General features: G+C 37.3%; 1 protein-coding gene across 2 annotated transcripts in view; it reads left to right on the top strand.

The window, feature by feature from the left end:
• LOC121732865 (calmodulin-binding transcription activator 2) overlaps window positions 1-23,724 on the top strand; it is a 232,849-nt gene that overhangs the window by 137,544 nt on the left and 71,581 nt on the right. Inside the window, exon 4 of one of the 2 annotated variants that reach the window (XM_042122859.1) lies at window positions 18,507-18,574. The gene's annotated coding sequence lies outside the window, so the exon portion shown is untranslated. Of the gene's footprint in view, window positions 1-18,506; window positions 18,575-23,724 lie in introns of those variants that run through there. The other variant, XM_042122858.1, reaches the window with a different exon arrangement.

The raw sequence follows: 23,724 nt of genomic DNA, 5'->3' as shown, positions 1-23,724 counted from the left end.
GAGCCAGCGATAGACTTTCGTAATTTTATAAAAGCTGAAAGTTTACACGTGTATGACTCCTATGGAGGCAAAAACGACCAGCAGCTATAGAGTTTTGGTCACGGTTAGGTGGTGTCTAGTTCTGAAGGTCTATCTGACCTCCGATAAAGTATAGAGCTCAAATTTCATATTATTTTCTGTAGGAATCTCATATTCCACTGCAGGACAATGCCATGCCACTGCCAGACCATATCAAAGTCTAATACTCTAAAGGTGGCTTTCGGATCTTAGCCGCGAGCGGCCGCGACCGGTAATAGTTCAAATAAAATGCTACTTTATGACATAGAATATAGGTATCATTTTCTACTGACATTTGCGTGGCGACCCATGCTACCGGCGGCGGCGGCGTAAAAGCGTAAAAGTAGAGTAAAATGAAACCTATAGCCTATGTCATACAGTGGAATTTCGTTTGAATATTCGTCGGTCGCGGTCGCTCGCGGCAAAGATCCGAAAGCCACCTTAAGGTATAATAAAATGCCGAAAGTCTAGCGGTCGCTGGCTCCTACTCTACAACAATTTGTAAAATATGTAAGTGCCTGACAGAAAATTGTGGGTTTTTACGTGAATTATGAAATGTTTGTTTCTGACAATTCAATCGGACGATTAAAGTTTTTAATGTAGTTAGAAATTAAAATTAGTTTTAGTTTTTCTTATTGTTAAAATAAGATCATAACTTTTATATTATGTTTGTATATTTTAATTGCTACTATACCTAATTATTTATCCACACTAATATTATAAATAAGAAAGTTTTTCTGTCTCTTACCTTATAACGCAAAATCATCTTAATAGATTCTGATGAAATTCGGTATTTACCGGGTAAGGAAATAACAATTATTATTGTTTTTTTGTCTCAAAATCTATATTTAAAAAGTGGAGCTCATTTCAACCTAGCAGTAACATAGTAAGCATTTGACGTCTATAATTATTTTTTATCTAAATTTGAATTGTTAATCGTTAATCGTGGTTAGTTTAATTGGAATTATTTTATAAGAATTTTATGTCCAGGAATATTTTAATATAATGTTAACAACAAGCCTTGACACCGTTAGGGCTTGTTGTTCACTATTATATCTTATATCTTTAAACGAGCAATTCAATATATATATATATATAATTGGAATCTCGGAATCGGCTCCAACGATTTTCATGAAATTTAGTATATAGGGGGTTTCGGGGGCGATAAATCGATCTAGCTAGGAATCATTTTTAGAAAATGTCATTTAATCCGTGTTTTATCGAATACCGAGCAAAGCTCGGTCAAATAGCTAGTTTATAATAATGTAAAAAAAACATAGTAAGCATAGTATTCAACTAGTTAATTTTAAAACAAACTATAATATTAATCTGTTATTACCGTCATCAATCGATTATTACAAGTTATTACGACCTATTTTATCACACAAGAGCCCCACAAAATATCATTAGAAGGTCATCTCAACACAAACACTGCAAAAACGCCGGATAAGGGCGATCCCTTTGTCGGACGTGTTAAATGACACTCCAGACCTACTCGGCTCATACTCGGACCTACTCGTACTATTTAAGGGCCCTCAGTACCGGCTAATAAGATCCCGGGCGTGTAAGAACTTGCTAACGTCACAAAACTAGACAATAGCCCAAACATGTGGCGGACATTTTGATGGAACGCCGAAAGAAAGAGGATCACGGTTTTGTCGTTTTTTTTTTTATGAAATAAGGGGGCTAACGAGCCACCGGGTCACCTGATGGAAAGCAACTTGCGTCGCCCATGGACACTCGCAGCATCAGAAGAGCTGCAGGTGCATTGCCGGCCTTTTAAGAGGGAATAGGGTAATAGGGAAGGGTAGGGAAGGGAAGGGAATAGGAGAGGGTAGGGAAGGGAATAGGGTAGGGGATTGAGCCTCCGGTAAACTCACCCATTCGGTGAAACACAGCGCAAGCGCTGTTTCACGCCAGTTTTCTGTAAGAACGTGGTATTTCGCCGGTCGAGCCGGCCCATTCGTGCCGAAGCATGGCTCTCCCACGTGTAAAACGTCGTTAAGATTGCTGTGAATCGTATATGCACTGTGGTGGTGGTTCATTTCTGTCCCTATTGAAATTCCAATAAATGTTTTACATAATTAATTATATCTTTAAAATCCATTTTCCCATCCTAATATGATGAGGATGGGAAAACGGAAACACGGAGGGCTGTAGTATTTTTTAACTACAGTCTCTTTTCTTCTTGTCTCTTAAGTTTTCGGTAAATAATATTGTAGGCTCCTATTTCTCTCTATTTTCGGTCCATTTCAGACGTTATTAAAAGTCCAATATTGTCACAGAATTTATTTTCTTTAAAATACTATTAATATAATCGTAAGCTATCCTCAAAATGTGCGTCCGGAAACAATTGAAATAATCTCATTTCACAGCATTTCACACATTTTTTAATCGGCTTCAAAAAAGGAGGTTATCAATTCGACGCGTAAGTATGTAATATTTATAGAACTGCCCCATTTTCGTATATGTTAGTCTATGTCAGCGTCTGAACAAATGTGCCAAATTTCAAAAGAGTATGTATGTATATATGATTTTATGTTTGTGTTCGCATATCTCTGGAACCACCATTTCGATTTCAGTAATTCTTTTTTTGTTGGACTAGGTATTGTTCAACTTAGGGTATAGTGCAAGTTTCATCAAAATCTGTTCAGTAGTTTTGGAGATAGGGACTTTTAATTCTCAATTACATACAATTTTAAAGTCGGTTTTATCTTTTTAAAATACAGTTATTGTTCACGCACAAGATATATCTGCTATCAGGATAGCAGATATATCTTGTGCGTAGACCAGGGTCTAGCTGACGTACAAGACCTGTAGCAGCGCATTGGTCGTCCATCACGCGATAATTGCAGCGATTGGCCGCCGTGATACGCGGTCGAAGCTGCCTGGTGAGAACCCCTTATACGCACCTACATTCGATTCTGAATTCTCCATATGCATTGTAACCCCTTCACATTTTCGCTAATAATCGCTAACTACAATTGTAAAAATTTGTAATAATATACGCAAGAAGTCGAGCCAGCTGTTTTCTCCACTGTCCAAATAAAAGGCCAAACCAAGCCAGCCAAAACACGCAAACAGTTATTTTAAATTTATTAATGGCACACCGTATATTTCTTTTCCGTCTTTGTCTCTCATGAGACTTTTTAATGCGTCAAGAAAAAGACAAGAAGACCTTTTTTAGAAAAAAATAAGGGGCTAAGTATTTCTTCCAAACAAGAATTTAATAATCAGTAGCTCATTGTTAAAATTGCTTTAGGCCAAATTTCACCAAAGACTGATAAATTTAATGTTCGAATTATTAATATCACGTTACCTTTTTCGTTTTCCGTATGAATGAAAAAGAAGACATGACATTTTAACAAGCTGTTAACACTAACAGACATTGGTGGAATTGGGCTCTAGTTTTATAATGCGTAACGTCTAGACTCTAGAGCATTAAGTACAGAACTAAATTATTAGTTTCAGTAAATGTACATGATAATACGCTAGGCATTTAATCATTGAAGCCCTAAACAAGTACGATGAATGTACTAGTATATTACGTACGTCGTAAAAAAGGATGAAGCAGTTTAGTGCTTTCATTTTGCTAGACGTTCTTTATATTATAACTACATGACGCCCGCAACTCCGCTGCGCCATAATTCGTTTATCGCACGGGAACCGTACATTTTACCGAAACGCCTCCGTGGTCTAGTGGTATAGAGCGCGGCTCTTGACTCGGAGGTCGTTTGCTCGATTCCCGCGTTGGAAACATGTTATTTCCATGTTTGGTTAGGACAATGCAGGCTGATCACCTGGTTGTCTGACAAGTAAGATGATCCATGCGTCGGATGGGCATGTAAAAAGTCGGTCCTGCGCCTGATCTCTCGCCAGTTGTGTCGGTCGTCCGTCCCACTGGGTTATGAGAGTGAAGGAATAGAGAGTGCTCTTGTGTACTGCGCACACACTTGGGCACTATAAAATTACTCCTGTGTAGCTGGCTTGGTTTCAATGAAACCGGCCACTGTCTCTGAAACCGGTGTGGGAGCTATTATTATTTATTATTATTTTAGCGGAATATAAAGTATCCTATGTCCTTTCCCGGGAGCGGGGAAGTATATCCATACCAGAGCAAATTCGGTTCAGCGGTTTGGGCGTGAAGAGGTAACAGTCAGACAGAATAACTTTAGCATTTATAATATTAGTATGGAAGTATGGATATCACCTAAAGCTTAATAATAAACAAGGACACCGATAAGCCCGTGATCGATATGCGAGTTATGAAGTTGTGGAGTTGTGGAACTTGAACAATGGACGGACCGATGGACGAGATAATGCTGTTACGGACTTGTCGCGTCTGTTCACTGTCTGTGTTATACGCCGATTAGGGAAGGCGGGAAACAAGGGTTGATGTCTAGTTGATGTATTATGTATTTGCTAGAGTTCCCAAAATATTCTGAAGTAGAGTGTTTGTTATTTATTTTTATTTTTAATATTGATAAACGTAAAATAATATTTAAGGGAATTAATTTCTAAAATGGTGTATCTACCTACCTTATTTATGAAAGCTTTTGATCATTATTCATACTAAATTTACTTTAAATTGAAAATATTATAATCATTAATCTGATAACAATAACCACTTTTTAATTAAACTTGACCTCTAACTAAAATCTAAACATTCGACTGTTTCTTACACGAGCCATCAACAAAATGGCGCAATAAACCTTTTTCAGAAACTTTAATAGCACGGAAAGTGTATTGAACAAAAATAAACGGGTCTTCGCGTCGATGTCTGACAATGAGCCATCAGCTGTAATTGTGTGCCGTTAACTGTCGGCAAAAAGTGCATGCGATGTGACGTCATGACGGGTGACGGGTGACGGGTGACATCTCACTGCGCTCGGACGTAGATCAGTGTCTTAATTGCTCTGTCTCAATGGCGGACAATCAAACTATTCGATACTTTGATCAAAGTTCTGGTAATTTTTTACTTGTGATAGTGAATTCTTAAATATTTTTTGTTAGGTACTGCTTTTAATCGAAGCGACTGAATATTATTGTGTCATAATATTATTATGTATATGACGTGTAAGCATGCATGTTTGATTTGATTTGAATGAATTGCCTATAGATTATTATCAATAATATAATAAGCCTTAGAAAATTAAACTCTATACTATAGAGTATATTTTGCCTAAGTACCTAGGTTTATAATTTTTATTTACGTTGTTAGGTTAAACTATATCAAACGTGCAAACATATTTCCTGATGAAAAGCGATTCCTCACATACTTTTTAAATAAGAGAAAATATCGTTAAGCCTTTTAAATATATTTATTTCTTCAACATTTTCTAATGTACACTTTACTTTAAACATTCGAAGGAATTATCTTCAACTGAATTGAAACATCTAGACAAATAAGGGTTTAGGCAGACTGATGGTGTGTTCTTATCAGGTGAAAGGCCATTGGTCACATCAGACGGCGGTGTCCGCCACAATTTTTCACCCCACTTTAAACTTTTGAAGGTGGACGTTTGAATAATTTGACTGTATCAATTTCACCAACTGTAAAATCGTTTTAGAATAAACATTTCTATTTACAAATAAAATTGCAGTAAAAGTTTAGGATTTAAAAGAGTTTCTCAAAGTAAAGACAATGGCATAGTGAAGTGACTGGTATGTGTCGAACAAGTTGTTCAGCTTCACCTTGGATCGAATAAGGCCTCCTCATAGAGCTACTGTTGTGTCCACAACTTGGGGACTATAAAATTACTTCTGCGTAGCTGGTATAGTTTCAATGAAACCGGCCATCAAACTGGTGCTGGAGGTATTATAGCTACCAAGTTGAAAGGTAACTTAGTTAACTACCTATCTTCTATAAACATATTATAAAACAAAGTCGCTTTCCCTCATGTCCCTTTGTTCCCTTTAATCTTTTAAACTACACAACGGATTTTGATGATTCTTTCAGTGTTAGATAGCCCATTTATCGTGGAAGGCTATAGGCTATATTTTATCACGCTAAGACTAATAGGAGAATGTGAAAAAAAAACGGGGGAAATTATTTGAAAGGGTTTATCTCGCGAACTACTGGAGCAATTTTTATGTTATTTGGCACAGACAAGAAGTAGACCACGTGAAGGATCATAGGCTATCGATTTTAATTATTTTTTCAGTGGCTATATATTTGATACCCGTGCGACGCCGGGGCGGGTCGCTAGTTTCCTATAAGTTATAACCTATCTTTTTTGCATTCTTGATGTTTAATTTTGAGGTAGAGCTTTTATGAGCTTAAGGTGTTATGAGGTGGATTCGAATCTCCAACTAGTCAACACGCCTCTTACATCCACCGAGCCAGGTTTTAGGCGCAGTCCAGCGGAACGTCACGTAGCGAATTGGGATTCATGAATTCGCGAAAATAATTTAATATGTGGCTCGCGTGACCGCCGGGACACGTCCGCCCGCCCCCGACCAGCTCTGTGATTGTTTTAATAAAACGTGCCTAAGGGTCTTAGCACACTGGGGATTTGTGAGCAACTGCCGGAGAGTTACGGCCGCAGTGAGAGAAATATAATAATTAATAGCTGTCCCGGCAAACGTTGTTTTGCCATATAAAGTATTTCGCACATATTATTTTATTCAAAACTAAAAACTGTGTGTGTGTGTGTGTGTGTGTAAAGTGACTAAAAAGGTATGTCACCATGGCAACATCCATCGCTATCGCATTAAGCAAACAATGGTCGCCGTCAGTCTCGAGTTGTAATAATTTACTATTATTTATTCAACAAATGCACTTATTACTATAAAAAGTAGCCAGTAGCCGATTCTCAGACCTACTGAATCTGCATATAAAATTTGTTAAAAATCAGTAAAGCTGTTTCGGAGGAGTACGGTAACTAACATTGTGACACGAGAATTTTATAATATAAGATTTAAATGTAATGAAGTGTTTGACGGAAATTCTTTGAAATAAACTCCGTTGCGCTAAGATATGTTTATCGCGCAGAAACCGTAAATTTTTCCTGAATATGAAGTATCGTATGACCTTTTCCGGGACTCCAAGTATGTAAAGCAAAATTGGTTCAAGTCAGAAAAAAGTATCTTCATAACAGACGGACAGACAGATTAACTTTGGTATTTATAATATTAGTGTGGATATGATGGTCGCAAGATATCGTCAGTCAGGTACAGTTCCCACGCAACTTAAGGTACAATTCTGTGCATCGCGACAGTCGTAGGCCGCGCGCGGCTTACGACTCTCGTCGGCCGCTCGCGACAATAGTCAGAGTATGAAAATGTGCCGTGTAATATAACTTTGACAGACGCAGCCGACGACAGTCGTAGGCCGCGCGCGGCCGTAACAAGATTTTGGACAAGACACGTATGAACTTCAAGACACGGTCTGTCGCGGGCCTCGGAAGCGGTGCCATACATTTTCATACACATACTATTGTCGCGAGCGGCCGACGACAGTCGTAGGCCGCGCGCGGCCGCGATCGATCACGATGCACGGAATTGTACCTTTAAGGATCGCTCGACAATAGAATTTCCGTTACTACTTTAAATATACTTACCATTGATATACTTTTTATAAGATAAATTGGCTCGATTGCCGTTCCAAAAAAGGATCAACTATCCAAGTTCCAACAAATACTTTTTCTTTAAAAGTAAGAAAAAACTATCGGACTTAATTATTTCTATCAACTTGTTACTACACATCTTAAATTCTAGTTCACAAGCTGCGGTCCAAACTTTGGAGCACTTTCGGTTTCGTACGAGTTGGCGACGTGCTAACGTCCTAACTTTGTAACACTAATTGAATCCCCCAATCGGCTGCCTTCCAGTTTGTGTTCGGCCAATAGCGATACAGCGCGGAAATATATTAGCCAATACCAACTCAGCGTTTACGTTATTAGCCAATACATTTAACCAATAAGGCTGTTTCGGAGAATTTCTCCATGAGAAAACTTTCTTTGACATAATGAAAAATTTTTGGATGAGTAGGTAAATAAAATCTCTACGTTGCATAATATAAAAATATTCATTTATTTTATTTAATTAAATTTGCACTCTACACCTACATGTTCTTGATTGTTTCTTATAAAAAACTAGCTGTCCCGGCAAACATTTCTTTGCCATATAAAGTATTTCGCCCGTATTATTTTATTGAAGTGACTAAATAAGTATGTCACCATGGCAACGTCCATCGCTATCCCGTCGCACAAACAATAGTCGCCGTCAGTCTCGAGTTGTAATAATTTACTATTATTTATTCAACAAATTCACTTATCAATATAAAAAGTACCCAGGAGCCGATTCTCAGACCCACTGAATAAGAATATAAAATTTGGTTAAAATCAGTAAAGCCGTTTCGGAGGAGTCCGCGCCCTAACATTGTGACACGAGAATTTTATATATTTGTGGGATATGCGTGGCGGCCAAAGGAAGATCTTCCGACCGAACGAGGTGTTATGCTCGGTCAGGTCAATTCCATACCATACGTACTAATAATATTAGTACGTATGGTATGGAATTATGGATATTTTATAAATAATAATGAAAAACATATGGACGATTAATCAATCGAGAACAAATCAAGAAAAAAGAATAGCATATCAGCCACAACACGAATTTCGCGTTATGGTCTTTTTGTGATTGCCAGAACGCGTCGTGGCCGTTTTCATTAGAGCCACGTCGCAAATTTCGCGTCGTGGCTGTTTCACTGTGACCACAACGCATTGTGAGCTATTTTTTCGCTCATTGAGCGATTTCGGTCTTTGAGCGTAACATATATACCGACGCGCTCAGAAAACTCCGATAGCGCGATGCAGGAATGTTAGACGAATTGTGGGTACCGCCACATATTATAAGAAGATAATATCTATGTCGGTCGTCGCATGGGTGTGAGTAAACCTGTGATAGTCTGAGTTGTTATTTTTAATAATTTTGTGTGTTTCTTACTCTCATCCTCAAAAAATATTAGCATACATTTTACATTCATCCGTACGCACAGATCACATAAATCACCTTTATAATAATTCTTCCTGAAAATATAAAATCCCACTAAACAAAGATCAATATAAACTTTAAATCTCTGTCAGGCCTAAGCCACAAGGAGAAAATATGATCATAATTACATTCACATCCTCGCAGGCAATATATCACTGTACCGTCGCTGGAAACGCGACGGAATTTCCACCTTATTATTATGGGCATAAGGCTCAAACCGGATGTGATACAGGTAGTGACACTGATTTATACGGCGACTCTTTACCTGAACATTATTTACGATATGTAACCGGGTCACTCTTTTAATTCGGGATCAGAATTTAAGCCCGCTATAATGTTTCTGACCAGGCTATTAATTTTTGGTATGCATTTAATATTGTCGTTGATATGTCATTGCGCTGTGCGGAAACCGTACATTTTTCTCGGCAAAAAAATGTTATGCTTTATCCCGAAGCTGAAATGTATCTCCATGCCAAATTCAATCAAAATCAATTCAGCGATTTTAGAGTGCCCAACTTGCTCGTGCGAGTTGTGTTCTTGGTCCTTTCTTTAAGAGTAACACAACAGTTGATTTATCATCAGAATCACGACAGCGCATTCGCGCCGAACGCTCCTACGTAATTTTATATTATTAATTCTTCCATTCATACTAACTAGAGATCGCACAATGGTCGAAATTCGACCTTAGGACATTAGGACTACTAAGTAACTATATTTTGTAAAAAAATAATATTGACTATCATATTTTTTTCAACTCTTGTCTCTGGGACTCAGCTGATCTCAGACTGGCCGTGTAAGCATTGCCTAATAAAAAAAAACTATAATCCATTTTCAATTTATCACCTTGTTGTCAACCGTTGTCAACCATAAATAAAAGAGTATAATTCGTATGTATAGGCTTGTCACTCAAAAATCTGTCATTTTTCCTAGTGTGTGTTGTAGTGTGTGTAATGTTTTATTTGTTAAAAAAATGTATGATAAAAGCATAATTTCAAAATAATATTAGCTCGATGCACTCCTCCACCATATAAACTGTAACTGTGCAAAATTTCATTCACCTACGTTTCCCCATTTTTCGTCAAAAGGGATACAAAGTTTTTGGCTCACGTATTAATATTTAGATATTACACATCCGAATTAATAAAATGCCTATTACCTCTTTACGTCCAAACCGCTGAACCGATTTTGCCGATTTTATGCCGGAAATATGTACGGTTCCCGCGCGATAAACGAATTTGGCGCAACGGAGTTGCGGGCGGCAACTAGTATTTAATATGAAAAATATAACATTAAATACTATATTTATCATATTAAACCTTCGACGACCTCTGTGCTCAGTTGGTAGCTCAAGCCGGGGGTCGCGGGCTCGTTTCCCGCCGACGGAACAAAAAGTTTTTCAAAAATTCCTGGGTCTTGGATGTGTATCATATAATAAAATCTTATATATAATTATGTATAGTATAAAAGTATTAAATATATTTCCGTTGTCTGGTACCTGTAACGCAAGTCCTTCAGGTACCTACTTAGCACGGGGCCGGACTGATGTGGTGTGATGCGTCCATAGATATTATTATTATATCTTTAAACCTACACAGACAGGTAAGGTTCGTTTAATCAGAACGCAGAGCGCTAAACTTCTCAACTTATAAGTTCCCTCTTGTTTGGCTTTGTGCAGTTTTACCGAAACTCCTTCAGAATACGGAGTGGGTAAAATTATTTCACAGTAAGTATTCACTTTTGTATGCTCCACATAGCTTATGGGATCCTGGTAACAGGTGTTCGAACTTTAGATATCAAAGGGCAGTTCTTACCTCTTATCTATTTCTAAAAGGAACCCAAGCACATAGAAAATTATATATTATCTATACTAATATTATAAAGCGGAAGAGTTTGTTTGTTTGAACGCGCTAATATCAGGAAAATCCGAAATGAAAGAATTTTTCAAATCGGATCCGTAGCGATTTGAAAAATTCTTTCAGTGTTAGATAGCCCATTTATCGAGGAAGGCTATAAGCTATATTTTATCACGCTTAGACCAATAGGAGCGAAGAAATAGAGGAAAATGTGGAAAAAATGGAGGGAAATTACTTGAAAGGTACGAACTACTGGTGCAATTTTTCTGTTATTTGACACAGAAAAGAAGTAGACCACGTGAAGGATCAAAGGCTATTTTTTGTGGACTAATTTGTCTGTGAAGTATCCAATTTCCGCGGTCGAAGCCGCGACAACATCTAGTGTGAAAAATATTGGAGCGGTGGGATTTTTTACAAAGCACTTCCATATGGAAGTCCTTTGAAAAAAGTATAAAAAGGTAAAAAATATTATAATTAATATTTTCTTGAAAATAACTCTTTTAATAAACATTATGCGTAGATCCAGAGGATCGTAAGCACTTACGGAACATTCAAACTTGATATGATTAATGTTGTTTTAATGGTGTATTGTTTATGGAAAATTTGGAGATGGCAACACCACTTAGGAGATTGCGGGCAGAAATTGGGTAATGTTATTTTAATATTCCGGGTAAAGAGGGAAAAGTGATTAAAAGTGATAAATAGTCGATCATTCTCCCTTACTGATAAAAAAATTAACAGATTGAAGCTTTCAAAAGCTTGAACGAGTCCTGAAGATGGTAAGTTTCGGAGTCCGCTTGCTTATGGTAGGCTATAGGAATTGTCATTTTTAATTCCTAATATTTAGAATCAGTATAATATGAAGATTCTAAACAGTAGATGACAAAAAAGTCTTGATGAGCAGCTTCATCGAGTTACATATTGTTATGAAGCCTTGATAAACCTGTCTCCCATACAGGTTGTTAGGATGAATACCGTTATCCTTAAAACCATCAAATGAGCCGGCAAAATGAACAACTTTTTCTATGAGAACAATGCTGGGAACTCAAAAAAAATGCCGTCTTCATACGTGACGACGAATTTATTTGAGTTTCCAGCATTGTTCCCATAGAAAAAGTTGTTTATTTTGACGAGCTCATTTGATGGTTTTAAGGATAACGATGCTCATCCGAACAACCTGTATAATATACATAATATTTATATGCGTTTACTAACATAGTTTATCAGTAAAAAATGTTACTAACACTTCATAAATAAGTTGGTTACTAGTTTTTATTATTCGTAGTTGGTAACTAAATAAAAGATTCAAATTATATTCATCTTTTGCTACGGACTAGAAAAGTAAGATCAAAACATAAACAGCTGTTCTTTACAAGTATCAAATTCGATAAGAAGCTTGGCCCGGAGCGGCGGAAATTGTATCCACCTGTTTGCAAGCGCTTTTCCTCGTTTTTCGTTAATTTTCCTACTGAAATCGAAAACCATTAAACATCAAAGAATTTCAAATTGTTTTTGTTTTAAATTGTTTGTGTTTGTTGTTGTTATTTGTGAAAAAATATGATGTAAGTTGTATTTTTATAAATTAAAAGGTTATTATTTGATTGTTACAGAGTTTTAAGTTAATGAGCGGATTAGTTGATTTTATAAAATAATTAAGATTTGATTGTTTACTTCAAAATTGATGTACATATTTTGATTGGCACATATAAGTAGATCATGAAAAGTATTTTCTTAAAATCTACTCAGAAATAAAACATTTTTTTTATTTTTTATTTTTTTTTAATCGGCATAACATAATTTTTATCGTTGGAAGCAAATCGAATTGGAACTATAATAGCTGGTATACTACTTTTAAGTCCATTTTGAAATCTCCATACATTTCTGAAACAGGCAAAGGCAGACAGACAGCCGGACAGACAGACAACTAAATAAGGGTTTTTCCCTTCGAACCCTAAAAATATACTGAAGAATCCTTCTCAAGTATCAAAACAGAATTGAAGCCAATTTCGGGTCTCATGTTTCAATAAACAAAATTGATAAAGAACCTTCAGGCAGCAGTCGCCATTTAGACGAATTTGTTCGAGTGTCTTCAGAGCCTCGTTAGAATTCGTCCCCTCCTTAAGAGTCTTGAGTAATTATATTATTATAAGCTTAAAGCTTTACAGAGACATTTTTTACGTGGGAGAGCCATGCTCCGGCACAAATGGGCCCGCTCGACCGGAGAAATACCACGTTCTCACAGAAAACCGGCGTGAAACAGCGCTAGCGCTGTGTTTCGCCGAGTGAGTGAGTTTACCGGAGGCCCAATCACCTACCCTATCCCCTTCCCTACCCTCCCCTATTACCCTATTCCCTCTTAAAAGGCCGGCAACGCATCTGCAGCTCTTCTGATGCTGCGAGTGTCCATGGGCGACGGAAGTTGCTTTCCATCAGGTGACCCGTTTGCTCGTTTGCCCCCTTATTTCATAAAAAAAAAGACAAATTGTGAGTAGGTATATAATAAGAATATTATATTGCGATCATATGAACTAATTCTTGAAATTCACTAAAAGTTTTTGCTACTTAATTTCTTTCCTCATTCTTATGTAATGGCCGGTATACATTATTCCAATCCAGCACTGGATTGCTACTGGAGTAATGAAAACGGGTATTGGAGTGCACTGGAATGCATATCCGGAATGGAATAATATAAACTCGGTATAACGTTAGAAATAACGGACGTCCACCCAATAACTGACAGATCCATACTATTTTTAGGGCCTGTTTTACCACTTCCTGATAGGTGACGAATAGTTAACCAACAATTACCTTGACATATCAAGTATGGAGAATCTGTCAAAAAAGTTGTGAATAGCCTATTCGTCACTTATCAGGAAGTGGTGAAACAGGCCCTTAATATTATAAATGCGAAAGTGTGTCTGTCTGTCTGTTATCTCTTCACGCCTATACCGCTGAATCGATTTTATTTGAAAATTTGTACAGAGATACTTTGAGTCCCCGGAAACGACATAGAATGCTTTTTATTCCGGAAAAATGTACGGTTTCCGCGCAATAAATGAATTTGGGCACAACGGAGTGGCGGGCGTCCGCGTCATCTAGTTTTAAATAGGTAAATGATGTTGTGGTGACGGATTAGCTTCCCAACTGACCCCACCTATCACATTCAATTCAGACTACGATAAAACAGTAATCAGAACTAACTTTCAAGTGCTTCAACCTCCATTTGAATAAGTCGGTACTAGGTTCCCAGGGATTCGGAGGAGGTTGCAATTACTGTTGTTCCCATACTGGCGTTCGGGGAAATCAGCCCCATTGTTTCTGCATAATTTACAAGCGAACACTTGAAACTTGTAGCTAATATATTGCTCTAATTGATCTATGGTAGCCTGGTATCTTGTAATTATATCCTGCTAATATTAATGTCCATTCGGTAGATTGCTTGCTGGTGTTCTTCTTCTTAGTTTTTGGGCAAACTTAAATATTTAAGATTCAAAATATACTGGAATATCTTGTCTCTATGATTGTCTGTTACTTTTACAAACTCTAACCGTATTAAAATATGCCATAAAGACACTTTGAGTCGCAGGAAAGGACACATTATAGTTGTTATAAAAAAAAACTGATTTAAAAAATAAACAAACTAATTTTTGTGTGATGCAGGCACTAGTCGATTCCTTATTCTCACTATCATTATTGTTTCTGTGGCTAAAACTCACTTTCTGAAAGTTAATATATTCCCAAGACACCGTACAGCTTAGTCAAATGCACGGTAAAGTTACAAATGAAGATCGCAGCTTATCTGGTTTTTGTGGCGGAAGCGCGGCGTTAGTCCGCCTTATCGCAGGGAAGTCGCGTCGATATACTGCCCAGTACCTGGCTAGGCACTCCAACTGGGCTAAAGACATAGTGTTTAAGGTGACGCCTTGATAATTTGGCTGCAGCGATATCGATTTTTCTCAACAATGACTAAAGCTAAGAAATTAAAGTTCATTGTCAGTATTCATCATATCTTTATCTTTGAATTACCCAAAGCATACGACGACTGGTCAACTTTTATAACACAGAATAATCAATCAAAAAGACCTCTGTAAAAAAAGGGATTCCTATTTTGCCAACAGAGGAGAGTGATTTAAGCTTCCAAAATTTATACATAGATTGGTTCAAGCATACACTCTAATTTGCCCATAGCTTATATGAAATGTATCTATGGTTTCTAAATTACGCGACAAAAACCATTTTGTCGCTTACGCCCTTTTCATTTTTTGCTATTCCATTGCTTTATGAGCAATCTAAAACATATCCAACACGGTTTTTTACTTTAACGCGGCGTCACCTTAAGGAAATCTCTACTCTTAAACACTATGTGCCAGGCCCATTCGTATACATCAACATAATATTGTCTACATTATATTATGATAAATTACGACCATTTTTTTAATGATATAAGGGGGCAAACGAGCAAATGGGTCACCTGATGGAAAGCAACTTCCGTCGTCCATGGACCCTCGCAGCATCAGTAGAGCTGCAGGTGCGTTGCAGGCCTTTTAAAAGGGGATTAGGGTAATAGAGGTGGGTAGGGAAGAGAATAGACTTTCTGTGAGCCCGTGGTTTTTCTCCGGTCGAGCCGGCCCATTCGTGCCGAAGCATGGCTCTCCCAAGTCAAAAGTATCTTCATGCGAAATACGGAACTAACCCCATAACCTATTTAAAGACTGACATTTGACAACTTGTACAAGTTGATATTTATTTCGCGTATAGTACCGTACACTATATTATACTAAATAAGTTTTTTAAATTAATGGTACAATAATTTAAAAAACTTGGTACAATAAAGGCAGATGGCGAATCTACTCTTCACTGTATCTCCTTATAAAGGCCTATACTCTTAGTACAGTTAGAACGAGAAAGATGGAGATTTCAGCCATTGGCTCATCACTTGCCTTTTTGAGCGAAAAAAATTGACATCTCGTTCTTATTAGAAGAGACACTCATCGATAGGCAAACGATGAATTCTTTTTCAGTTTTCTTCAGAAGAAACAATACCAAAATTCGCAGGTAAGCCATCGGTAACATTAACCGTAACTCTTAACTACCCGCTAACCGGGCTCAAATCGACGGTTTAAATAGAACCCGACCGCAGCAGTTAAGCCTGAGTTAAACTAACTAGTTACATCCGGAATACCCTGCTAATTATCACACTAGCTTCACCGGAAATATTGATTAATATTGCTCAGATACATACTCTAGTTAGAGCTAACTTAATCTGAGCGTAAAGAAAAACCCACCCGTAGTTTAAATAGAAGTCTTTGCCCGTGTGTCATTGTTTTTATATCAAACGTTACTTGTATAGTATCTGATCTAAGGTAGATTTTTGGCCAAAACTGAAACCTACTTAATAAAAGAAAGGATTTTTTTGAAGCTTGATAAATTTAATACAGTCAAGTATTAAATTTATGAAGCCCGGGTCAATATTCGCTTTTTTCAACATATTTTATTTTCGAGGAAATTATTGTTTGCGAGTCTCCGGCTCTTCGACTGAAAATTTAGTAAAACATATGTACGAACATGATCCTTTTACCCGAAGGTCGTCCAGGCCTACACTGCATGATCACGATGATGATTGGGATCTGTCAAATAAACTTCATCCAACATTAGAAGATAGCGCAACTGAGTAATTTTGAGCGAATTAACAGGAACATCCCCGAGCAATTTTGATACTTACCCGGGAGGCATCTGTTCGTCTCGTGTCTAAATATTACCGAAATTATCGCGACGGGCCGTGACTTCACACTTTATGACGTCATTAGCGACGCTGACGGTGTTGATGACAATAAAAGCGAATGGACTTGGGCTTTTTGAGGGTCGGGATTGAAAGATGGCGGACGCGGTAGCGGGGAGTTATTGCAATAGTAGCTTAGCGGAGTTATTGCCACATGTTATAATGAAGTCTATAACGCGATACCTATGGCATGTACCCCTGCGGGGCTAAAATGGTCGCTTTGAAGAATCATGATATTAATCATAATATGATTCATTTTTCTAAAATCGTAAAATGCAACTCTGCTTGCAATTTTCTTTATTTTTGTACTGATTTGATATTTGTCAGTTTGACAGTTTTGACAATTCATTTGCTGAATTGATTGAGAGGAATTGCTAAATGTGACCATTTTAGCCTTGCACTCAAAAAATATCTTTTAAACTGATTATGTCAATCTACTGATTGTATTATCATAATATCCGTAGATTGACATAATCAGTTTGTTGGCTGCTACTTTTTACTCAAAATTATTCCAACATTTCCCGTATGAGATCGTTACAAACAAGCAAAATATACCATCCTCATAACCTTGATGAGTGGCAGTATTCCCCAATGTGTTTTACGCGTAAATTTCTGCCGCGCACTGTAAAACACTGGAACGAACTGTCGCCAGCGGTATTTCCGGACCAATACGACCTGCAAACCTTCAAGAAGAGAGCGTGTTCCCTCTTAAAATACCGGCAACCTCAAATCTTCTAATGTTGCCGGTAGTTGCTTTTTTTTATGAAATAAGGGGGCAAACGAGCAAACAGGTCACCTGATGGAAAGCAACTTCCATCGCCCATGGACACTCGCAGCATCAGAAGAGCTGCAAGTGCGTTGCCGACCTTTTAAGAGGGAATAGGGTAATAGGGGAGGGTAGGGAAGGGAAGGGAAGGGAATAGTTGAGGGTAGGGAAGGGAATAGGGTAGGGGTTAGGGGATTGGGCCTCCGGTAAACTCACTCACTCGGCGAAACACAGCGTAAGCGCTGTTTCACGCCGGTTTTCTGTGAGAACGTGGTATTTATCCGGTCGAGCCGGCCCATTCGTGCCGAAGCATGGCTCTGCCACGTATGCTTTCCATCAGTTTGCTCGATTGCCTCTATAATTTAAAAGCGAATGCTCTCACCGGGAGCATTCGCTTGTAATTTAATATTACAGAGTCGAGCATCACATCGGTGAGGTTGGAGCCCGAGCATTACAATGCGCACCTTGTAATGATACAATGTGTAATATCTTGATATAAGTTTTAACATCAATACTACATGACAGTGAAGTCAACTTGCTATGGAATGCTCAAAGTCGAATCTATAATGTTACATTACACGCGAATGCTCGTCAGTCAGGGTGGTAGTATTGTAATGTAATGCTCAGTCGAATCTAAAAAATTACATTATACGTGAATGCTCGCGGTGAGTAAGCACCTTTATATATACAAAAGAAATCGATTTTATAATAATTGTATGCAAAAACGCTCCGCGCTTACATGATCTGGGTGCTGTCAATAATTGTTCCTGTCGACTGTCCCGGGGGTGGAAATTTTAATGACTCCTCCTTTATTTTGTACGGGACGGGAAATGTGACGATTATTGAATATCTCCCGAACGTCCACGCTAATTATACATTTTATGGTATAATATTAGCTTACGGTTTATAAAATATATTTACATTATATTATTATCTTTATTTCTGGCATCAAGCAGTATTGATGCTAGTATGCTTTTATGTATAAAAATATGAATTTTTATACTTTTAAAATTCACGAAGGCGTGTATTTCATGCAATTAATCTTTTGTTACAGGAAATTGCAGCAATACTCATCAGCTTCGACAAACACAGCGAATGGCAGTCCAAAGAAGTCAAAATACGGTGAGTCTTATTTAAGTATTTTAAAACTGCATTCTACTTTTCGTTCGTTTCGTACGTTTCCCATAATACTGTGTTGAATGCGACTATTGTCCGCGTTTCCACTAAATTTAACTAACTTACGACCTTTATATCTAAGAAAAAATCATGTAGTCTACACGCATACATCTAGTCCTTCGTACACAAACTACTTGCCGAAGTCTGCCGAACTGAAACGACGTACGATGCACGGCTTTCAACACATCACCCCCGCGCTGTGCCGGTCGGTCTTGATTCGATCGCCATGATAAAAGTATGCGATAGCTTAAAAGGAAAACTGCATTTTGATATGCTCAGTGTCACTTTTAACTCATACAGTAAACATAGATTTAACTAGAGAAGCTAAATCGCAAATATGCAGAGCCTGCCATACATACATATACTTATACAGTGTGTAACAAAAATAAGTGATAATACTTTAGGGTGTGTACGTGTTCCTTGTAGAGAGTTCACTGTGAAAGTAGCAGCGCCGAAAGACGAAATTTTTTTTTCACTTTTGTATGGGCAAGGGCCCGAGCGTCACGAGTTTTCCCATACAAAAGTGAAAAAAAATTTGGTCTTTCAGCGCCGCTACTTTTACAGTGAACTCTCTACAAGGAACACGTACACACCCTAAATTATTATCACTTATTTTTGTTACACCCTGTATACTCAACTAGCTGTTGCCCGCAACTTCGTCCGCGTGAATGTATGTTATTAAAATCGAGATTTACAAAATTGAACACCCATCTACGACTATTTTATTTGGATCTACATTACACACGAAATTTTTAATGCACCACGAAAATAAACTATAATTATAAAAATTGTAACTGTACTAAGTATAGCTAAATTAATATTGGAATTTGATGTGTTAGACTGTTGCCAATAATAATTATGACAAAAACGTTTGAAGGCACGGATTAATTTCCTGCTGTCCACGATCACCGTAGTATGCGACATCAGATTTACACTGTAGGTAGTCTAGCATTGTAGTTCTTTCGTCTTGGCAGAAAAAACTCTCCCAGAGAACATGATTCAAACATACTGCCTTCGGTCGTACATATTCTACCATTTCTACCTATGTGCTCGACCGATGCTAGTAACTTAGATCCGTAAAGTTTGACTTTAAAATTTCCATGGCTGGTAACGAATTGAGATACGCAGTGGTCAATATCCATCCAGGGTTTGGATAAGCGTTTACGAATATTAGGAAAAGTTTTAAAGATCGACCTTTGCTAGAATTGGTAATAACTTTGGTTGTCGTTGTAAATTTCGAGGAGTTTCTTCAATTCCATTACTTATCAAGTCACCGTTTTTAGGGTTCTGTACCCAAAGGGTAAAAACGGGACCCTATTACTATAAGACTTCGTTGTCTGTCCTTCTGTCTATCTCCAGGCTGTATCTCAAGAACCGTTATAGCTAGAGTTCTGAATTTTTTACAGATTGTGTAAATCTGTTGCCGCTATAATAATAAATACTGTAAACAAAATAAAATCAATATTCAATATCCCATACAACAAACATGATTTTTTTGGCCTTTTTTGCACGATACCAATAATTACAACAGGCAGGCAGTTGAAATTTTCACAGAATCCTTAAATATATGTGTAATTTAATAATTAATAATAAAATTGGAATATAATTAAAATTTAAGGGGGGCTCCCATACAAAAACACAACTTTTGGCCTATTTTTTCTCTATAACGGTACGGAACCCTTCGTGCGTGAGTCCGACTCGCACTTGGCCGATTTTATTGTAAACATGGTATCAAATTCGGGCAATCTATACAACAAAAAAATAATTTTGAAAATCTGACCACAAACAGCAAAGTCAACATTAACTCCTCCTTTTTTGAAAGTCGGCAAAAGAAAGTATCTAAGATATTGACCAGGGATGTAAGGTATCATCATGCCAAATTTCATTGAAATCGGTCCAGCGGATTCAGAGATTAGCCTGTACAAACTGACAAACAGACAAACAGACAGAGAAACAAAAATTTCAAAAACAGTTAAAATGTATTCTACTACTCTTCTAATATACCCCAGACTCGTTTTTTCAAGTTTATTTTCAAAGTACAAAAATTTTACCTCTACGATTTAATTATAAGTATAGATATAGATAATAATATTATATAATAACATACATACGTACTCTCGAAAAACATAACAGTTTTTAGACAAAGTAGTAAAATATCGGCAGTCTAGGCATTGCATAGCCTGGTAAAATCTTCGTTAGTAAAATATGAGCGTCTGATCTGTCTGGATTATTTAGCTTCACTGGCAGATCGGTGTCAGGTGCCAAATGAAGTCATCAGACGGTCCGTCCGTCCGTCACAGCCGTCCACCTCCATCACAGTAATGGTACTATATCTCAAGTGCCAGGTTCTGTCACGTTTGTCACAATACGCGAGGAAACGCCAGGTTTTGTCACAATACTTGACAAATACGATGATTAGAACGTCTGATGAATACGGGCTTAAAGATATTCCTCGCCAGGCTAGTTCCCGAATCGGTGCAGTAGTTGGCACTATTTTAGATTTGACGGTCATAAAATATAAATTTAGAACTACGAGACCGGCAACTCCGTTGCGCCAAAGTTTGTTTTTTCCCGGTACAGTGGTTTTATTAAGCGTGAAAACAGACAGACAGACACACTTTCACATTTAAAACATTTTAATTTTTATTAGTATGGATATCAACTTTGAGTATTTTTTAAAGGGTTTCCTTAGGATCGCGTATAAAAAAGAAATAGGTAATATTATAAAGGTAAGCAATTATTAAATGCCAAGTTTATGAAAGATATAATAAGGACCTTCCGAACATATTGTAATGATGTCCTTATTTGACTTCTAATATTATTTCGTGTAAAATATCATTTGCATTGAAATTAATGTTTCCGACCCGATTCTAAAACTTGTTAAAGCTATTAGGTAAACGTAAATCGTACTCGAATAACCGACAGGATATAAAAATGGCAAAATATCCAACTTAACAGATTATAATAGCTAATAATAGCTAATAAATTACAAAGAATGTTAGTTTTCGAGCAATTTAAATGAGAAATGGCTACCCGATGACACGTAGAATATTAATTCGGAAATAAGAACTTCTAACGCCGTGTTTCCATCGCTATCCTCACCGCCGTCACCGACAAAAATACAAATAAAATGCCACTTTATGACCCAGGCTATAGGTTTCATTTCGCTCTACGCCACTACAAAGCAGCCGCGGCATGAGTCGCTATACCAATGTCGGTAGAAAATGGAACATAATATAGTCTATCTCTAATATACTGGGTGCAATTAAACCTTCCTGCCAAATTTTGATATATTGATCCTCAACCTTGACAAAATGAAAATACACGTATTTTTTTTAAATAATCAATCAGTACTAAAATGTTGAGAAATAGCTTCCGAAAGTTATCATAAAAAGCTACTACAATTAATGGACACTACGCGTCGCCCGCGCGTGACGTGCCCCCGCATCACCTTCGCTCGTACCCACTGCCGCGAGTGACCGTTTTGCAATGATTTTAAATGGGATAAAATATGCCTTTAAAAAAATAACACCCATTTTTTTTTGCTTAAATGGACTCTCCTAATGATACCCAAGCCCTGGAAAAATTTTGGCAAGAAGGTTTAATAGCACCCTGTATAATATAAAACTCTCGTGCCACAGTGTTTGTGCGCGAACTCCTCCAAAACGGCTCAACAGATTTTAACGAAATTTTGTATGTACCATCGGGAAATTGATTCCTAGGCAGTTGTTTCTGTTGACAGACCAACTTCATTTGGTCAGATCATGTCAGTTCAATGTTAATTGTGAATTGTGATATGTCGGCTGGGTTTGACGTAGCGCGACCAAACAACTTAGGTGGGTGTCCCATCTGCTTAGAAGTCAACCTTTCTGATAATATATTCGTTAGGCCTGAGAATAGGTTTTTATCTACTTTTTATATTGATACTAGGAATAATATGGCAAAACAACGTTTGCCGGGTCAGCTAGTTTTAGTAAAAAGTAGATAAAAACCTATTCTTAGAATAGGTTTTTATCTACTTTTTATATTGATACTAGGAATAATTTATATGGGAAAACCATAAAGTAATATACCTAGCGGAATAGAGAATCAAAGGCCTGAGCAAGCGAGATGTCACTATCAGTAACACTGCGTGGTAAAAGGAGACGTGTGATACATGACAGCATCACTCTTTTTTTGACGTCCAGTCGGCACGTGCCGCACGTTGACAATTTAATCTCATAGAATTCATGTTCAATCATACTCGTGTAAGTGTATACGTACACATAATATTTTTCACACAGATGAAAATCAATCGGTTACGTTTGACAGCTCGAGATTGTTGCTTTATTCCGCTAGGTATATTAACTTTATGGTGTGATGTAGCGCGACCAAACTACTTAGGTAGGTGTCCCATCTGCCTAGAAGTCAACCTTTCTGATAGTATATTCATTAGGCCTGAGAATAGGTTTTTATCAACTTTTTATATTGATACTAGGAATAATATGGCAAAACAACGTTTGCCGGGTCAGCTAGTTTTATTTGAATGTTTGTCTGTGACGTCGGCGCGCGGCGATGGAAACACGGCATAAGCGCTTGAATATCGAAGTATTGAAGTTGGCCGCGTGTCTCGGCAACATTACACTCAAATTCCACGCTATATTCATTTAGTCTTAATTGATTTATAAGATTTGTTCCGAGTACGAATAACGTACTTGGAACAAATCTTATTATCTATTAGTACACGAAATTCAAACACATTATTAATACCAGCTGTTTATTTACTTTACTTTTGTTTTGTTAGATGACCCGGTGAACTTTGTATAATTTTCCTCGTAATATAAAATTATTTATATTACAAAAAAATGATACAAAGGTATCGTCGAAGTCCAGGGAATCTTTCCAGACTAAAATTAGTCTGCCTTATCCGTTCTCAAGTCTTAGCGAGACTTGCAAAATTTAAAATTTATTTTTACTTCTTTAAATTATAAATACACGTCGTTGTTCATGTCGAATAGGCACCATCTTTGCTAAAATTTTGCACAAATAAAGAGTAGATAAAGGGTGAATAAAAATCTATAAAAACATAAAAATCAGTTGCGTAGTTTTAAAGATCT

Source organism: Aricia agestis, chromosome 13 (genome assembly GCF_905147365.1).
Source record: "Aricia agestis chromosome 13, ilAriAges1.1, whole genome shotgun sequence".
NCBI lineage: Eukaryota > Metazoa > Arthropoda > Insecta > Lepidoptera > Lycaenidae > Aricia > Aricia agestis.
The sequence above is the reverse complement of the archived record's forward strand: the minus strand, read 5'-3'. Positions and strand labels throughout refer to the sequence as shown.